This window comes from Onychostoma macrolepis, chromosome 13 (genome assembly GCF_012432095.1).
Source record: "Onychostoma macrolepis isolate SWU-2019 chromosome 13, ASM1243209v1, whole genome shotgun sequence".
Classification (NCBI taxonomy): domain Eukaryota; kingdom Metazoa; phylum Chordata; class Actinopteri; order Cypriniformes; family Cyprinidae; genus Onychostoma; species Onychostoma macrolepis.
Genome location: NC_081167.1, coordinates 25,972,292 through 25,978,532, shown reverse-complemented (window position 1 = coordinate 25,978,532; position 6,241 = coordinate 25,972,292). Strand labels below are relative to the sequence as shown.

Genomic DNA, 6,241 nt, shown 5'->3' with positions numbered 1-6,241 from the left:
GTTTGGTCACTGAAAACCAAGAGAGCTGACTAACTGCTGCCGCTGAAGTCACTTCCTCTACTGTCAGAGGTTTTGAGGTGTGTTACATAGACAGCGATCCTGTAAGAAACACACTGTTCATTTTTTACTCTTTTCAACCTCCATTCAATCGGAGAGTATTACAACTATAGAAACAGCATATGATAAATACACACACACACATATATATATATATATATATATATATTAGTGCTGTCAAACGATTAAGCACATCCAAAATAATATATTTTATTTACATAATATGTGTGTTCTGTGATTCTTTATTATGTATATATAAATACACACACATACAGTCTATATTTTGAAAATATTTACATGTCTATATTTATAGTCATATAATTTATATTATAAATAAATATATGTAATATATATAAATAACATTTTTCTGAAATATATACATGCATGTGTGTGTATTTATATTTACATAATAAATATACACAGTACACAGGCATATATTATGTAAACAAAAACTTGTATTTTGGATGCGATTAATCATTTGACAGATATGTAATATATATATATATATATATATATATTTATGTATGTGTGTGTAGACATTTTATTTTTAGATTTATTGAATTTTTTTCCCACACTTACCTGTTTGCTCTACAGCTTTTGTACTTTTTGTAGCTTCTGTACGACAAATTACTTATGATATTTCCTCATTTGTAAGTGACATTAAAAAAACATGCAAAATGATTGAATGTAGATATAATTTGCTATATTAACCTGTGGAGCGAGACTTCAAAAAACTGGGTTAAAGGAATTAATCAACTTCCAAAGGTGATGAACATCACTTAACCCAGGGTGTAAGTGGCTTTAACCTGGGCTTCTTAAGTTTTACATGTCCTGCTTCTGTAGGGAGCAAGTGAAGCAGTAGCTTAACTGCAACAGTTCAACAGTTCTCCACGGTGGAAAGTTGTTGAATATATAAATAAATGTGTCAATGAATGTTGCTTCAGAGGCTAAACTTTTCAAATAAACAGTGCAGACATTGTCTTGTGCTTTGATTTGTGTGGTTGTGGTTATAGCACTGGGCACTGATCTCACTCTTCCTTGTTCCTCTAAGTAAGCAAAAGCAAATATTTACAAAACTTTCCATCTTATTTTCTTTTAATGAATTTTGAATTTCTGCATTTCCAAGCAGTTGCATCACACATGTTCTTTTTATTTTCCTGACCTTTCAAAAACATCCTGATGCCTTTGAATGTGAGGGACTGTTTGAGGTTCTGTTTGGGTCACGATTTTTCCACCTTCCTCTCCAACGGTAGAAAGAAAACTGCCAAGCAGACCGCAAGTATCAGGTGGGTGATGTTTTCTGTGCTCTTGATGTTTGTAGTGTTTCAAATTTAATGGCACACACATACTGCAACACCTTCCTGCTAAAAAATAGCTTTAACCAGCCAAGGATTTTTTGCTAGTCTTAGTAGGACTCCCAATCTGGCTGGTGTGTTTTGCTGGTTTCAGAGGGCTTTTGGGAACTTGTTTGCGGTTGACACAGGAAGACATGTCCTGCTGACTTTTGACATCTTAGACCTGCTAAGCACATGAAACACAGAGTGAAAGCAAATATGAAAGTCATTATTATCAGCTTTAACTGTAAATAGATAAAACAACATAATGAGGACACAAGTCATGGTAGACTTGCACAATGTTGAAACTGTTATTCCTATTCATTCAGTTCATGTACAAAATGTTCTCAGCCTCCCACTTTCACTGTTTACACATGCGTCCCTGAAGGCAGATCACCTCCAAACTCTAAGAGGTTGTGCATTCCTTAAAGGGATAATTCACTAAAAATGTCATAATTTACTCACCCACAAGTTCCAAACCCGTATGAGTTTCTTTCTTCTATTAAACACAAAAGACAATATTTTTAAGAATGTGGGTAACAAAATGTTGCTGGTAGCCATTGACTTCCATTTTATTTGTTTTTCTTTTCTATGGCAGTCAGTGGCTACCAGGAACTTTTTAATTACCAACATTCTTTAAAGGGGTCATCGGATGCAAAATTCACTTTACAAGTTGTTTAAACATAAATGTGTGTTGGAAGTGTGTGTACAAATCAGGCTGTGTTTCTCAAATCAGGCCGTTCTGAGATTCCTGTCAGAATGACGTAGTTCTGTACAGACCGCTCCCGCAATAGTTGATTGACAAGGCTGTCTTACCTTAGACCCGCCCTGAGTGAGCTGCGAGCTGTCTGCTGTGTCAACTCCGGTGCAGGGGAAGACAAGAATGTCTCCGATTAAGCGATTTGAGGTGTTTAGTTGTTGGATGTAATAATGAATATAGCAGTCGTCATTTACTCTTGACATCTGAGCCGCTGAAGACGCAGAGGATTAACGTTACTTTAGTTTTTTGAAGGGAATGCGCAGATCCCGATCTGCCTAAATGTGTCTATGTTCACACGAATCATTCGTGATCCAGCTTCATCTACAGAAGAAGTGAGTATAAGGGTTGTTTATGAATCTTTGCAAATCTCCTTTCCTAATAATGTGCTAGTTAGCCAGTTTTGCGGCTGAAGTTTACAGTCTGCTCGTCACCCCATGGAAGAGAGGGGCGGGGTCAGCAGAGCTCATTAGCCTTTAAAGCGACATGCACTAAAAAACAGCTTGCTGAAAACAGAGCTGATTTTGACAGGGTAAAAAAAGAAATTTTAACCAAAGTATGTTATAGACTTTTCATTAAGACCCTAAAGAATCATATCAACTTGTGGAAAATGGTCATCCGGTGACACCTTTAAAATATATATTTTTTTTCAACAGAAGAAAGAAATTCATACAGGTTTGGAACAACATAAGGGTGAGTAAATTTAATTTTTATATTCGTTTTTGGGTGAACTATGCTTTTAATTAAATTAATATGAAATTTACTAGCAATTTCTTAGTGAAAACTGTTTTAGTGTATGCACTTCCGTTTCAAATAATGGAGGTTAATGAAGGGAGTCAGTACTCTATTCCCAAAAGAATTCCAGTAGCCATTTCCGGAAGCATGTTGTCTTGTAATCAGTGTGTGGTATGGTGAAAAGAACTGGCCAGAAAGAACTACCCCAGAACGCATCTATTTATTCCATGAGAATAGGCGGCACATGCACAGTTTATTACAGGGCGTGTGCGGTCACAGAGTGGGAGTCGTACTGATTAAAGGGTCTGACTGCTGTCAGTTCCCAGAATGCACTTCTGCAAGAGGAGGACACAACATTGTATTTTAGAATAAGGAGTTGGGATATATGTTAAACATAAATAAATACAGATGGGGAAAGTATCTACATAGGTCACATTCTTGGCTAGATGAATAATAAATACAGTAGGCGTATTGTATAGCTGAGGTTTCTAAAGTATGTAGGAGCACTTTTTGTCTAAACTTTAGTGGCCACAGATGTCTTTCAGAATGGATTTATTTTTGCTCTGTGTCATTGCTGTAATACAGTGCCATTTGAACTCTTTAACTTTTCAAAAAAGTTTGCGTTGTAATTTATATAGAAGAATAAACCAGACTATCAGAGATGTGCTATTTTAATTGCTCAGACATGTTACCCTTATTCATTATAACTTCATTATTTACACAATGATGACAAAAAATGATACCAAAATGATGTTAATAAATTAGATTGGATATGGATTTTATTTACCAATTTTTTTATAATTTCTTGCACATTTCTGTAATTTTATGAAACAGGGTGACTAATTTAGAGTGACAAAATGATGTCACTTCCTGTAGGGTGATGTCATTAAGGAACTGTTTTTAAAAATGACAAAATTGAAGGTGATATTAAAGACAGAAAAAAACGAATTTAAACAATATTCAAAACAAAAAAATAAAATAAAAAAAAGGTTTTTTCTCGAAAAAGTTTTTTTATGTTAGAAATGATGGGATATGACAATGTCAACATCAGCTCAAATCAATGTAGTGAAATTATGTAAAATTCACATTTATGTTCATTTAATTGTGATGTTGTGATTTAAAAAAAAAAAAAAAAAGAACTATGAAAAAGCTTTTATAATTTCCATCCTCCAAATAGCGAATCTAATATTTCACTAAGTATATTAAGACTAAAATATGATGGGAACATGAAGATGTAATGACCTGTAGATTATGTGCCCTGCTGGTCCTGGAAACCGTCTGGTTTGCATTAGATCAGTTCTGGGTTCAGGTTATGGTCAGAAGCCTTGGAATTGCAGCTATGCTTATGTAAAAGATTTTATAACGCCTTCCTTCCACTAACTAGTTATTGTTTATTTTAAATTATTTCATGTGAATTTCTACCTGAATTCCAATGTGCTGATCCCAGATATGAGGCTAATTTTAGGATGCTCTTCTTGTCTTTGTATCCTAAGAGGGATAATTAGTTTCCCATAATTATTTATCAGCCTTTATCTGTAAATTCCAAACGTTTTTATTTTTCCTTAGTCCCATAGGGGAATAACATGTCACTCCCTTCAGAAGATTCGGAAAGTCACTCTTTATCAGTATGGTCAGTAAATAACATTCCAAAGTGGAGCAGATGGCCATCAGAAAACTCCCATCCCACTGGTTTCAAACTTACATTTAAGCTCTTAGGATTTCCAAAGTGATTATTCAATTCCATGCCAGTACTCCTTGGAGCCAAACACCTAAAAATAAAGAAAATCAAATGAAATAAAAAAGATTTGACAATATAAATTGACAATATGTGACCCTGGACCACAAGTGTCAATTTTTCGCAATTGAGATTTATACATCATCTGAAATAATGCTTTCCATTGATGTATGGTTTGTTATGATAGGACAATATTTGGCCGAGATACAACTATTTGAAAATCTGGAATCTGAGGGTGCAAAAAAATCTAAATACTAAGAAAATCGCCTTTAAAGTTGTCCAAATTAAGTTCTTAGCAATGCATATTACTAATCAAAAATGAAGTTTTGATATATTTACGTTAAGAAATGTACAAAATATCTTCATGGAACATGATCTTTATTTAATATCCTAATGATTTTTGGCATAAAAGAAAAATCAATAATTTTGACCCATACAATGTATTTTTGGCTATTGCTACAAATATACCTCAGCGACTTAAGACTGGTTTTGTGGTCCAGGGTCACATATAGTTATTATTACCCATGCAAAACACAATGTGAGGTATCATTTGAGGTACCGTCAATTTGAGGCAGGACTAGATGCATGTCAATGTGTAAGGGATGGTTAACCCCCCCCTAAAAAAAGGAAAAAAATTTAATTAATCATTTACTCACCCTCATGTTGTTCCAAACCTGCATGGAGATCATTTGAAGAATGTTTGTAAACAGTTGCTGGTAGCCTTTGACTTTCATAGTATTTTTCATACTTGTTTGGTTACCAACATTCTTCATAATATATTATTTTGTGTTCAACAGAAGAAAGACACTCATACAGGTTTGGAACGACGTGAGGGTGAGTAAATGATGAAAGCATTTTCATTTTTGGGTGTACTACGCCTTTAATACACAACATTTGTTACAGTATTTATTCTTAAAGGAATAGTTCGCCCAAAAATTAACATTTACTGAAAATTCACTCACCCTCAGGTCATCCAAGATGTAAATGAGTTTGTTTCTTCATCACAACAGATTTGGAGAAATTTTATGACATCAAAAACATCTTGATTTGTTTCTTACAAAAACATAGTGTTAGATCATGCCTCCAAGCCAGATAATTAAGATCCAGTCCCGGATCCCGTCAGAACATATCTGATTTGACTGGTAACAGAACAACTCATCAGTAAAGTAGTCTAATACCCAAAACCTGTTAAAAAGAAGTCTTGTCTGGTACCCAAACATACCCAAAACTCTATTAACAGTCTTCTATCAGCCAAGAAGTTGACTGAGGAAAAAGCCAGTGAAGAGCAGAAGCAGGAGACGAAGTGATGATAAAAAAGGAGCAGAATTTATTGAATAGTCTTAGTTGCGTATGTTTCAATGCTCAGAATTCATCTGACCAACACAAATTCAGCATGTACTGTTATACCAAACTGCTTCAAAACAACATCCCATAAACCTTGAGTTTCCATAAACATCCCGTTGTATCTTTTATTCATGAAGACAAACAGCCCTTGAAACAAATAGTCAAAAGACTAAACAAAAATGGAAAATATTATAAAAACAACTATAATATAATAATGACTAATCAATGAAATGGATATATAAATGACTCTAAGGATTATTATAAAAGATTATATGACTA

General features: G+C 34.2%; 1 long non-coding RNA gene across 2 annotated transcripts; it reads right to left on the bottom strand.

The window, feature by feature from the left end:
• Positions 1-1,049: 1,049 nt before the first annotated feature.
• On the bottom strand, positions 1,050-5,975 carry LOC131551985 (uncharacterized). Of its 2 annotated transcripts, none has more exons than XR_009273865.1 (4): positions 5,841-5,975; positions 5,178-5,235; positions 4,586-4,652; positions 1,050-1,578 (listed from the first exon to the last, which is right to left on the bottom strand). It is a non-coding gene; the product is annotated as an uncharacterized LOC131551985 (long non-coding RNA). The 2 variants fall into 2 exon arrangements; XR_009273866.1 differs by having other exon boundaries at positions 5,581-5,952.
• Positions 5,976-6,241: the final 266 nt, after the last annotated feature.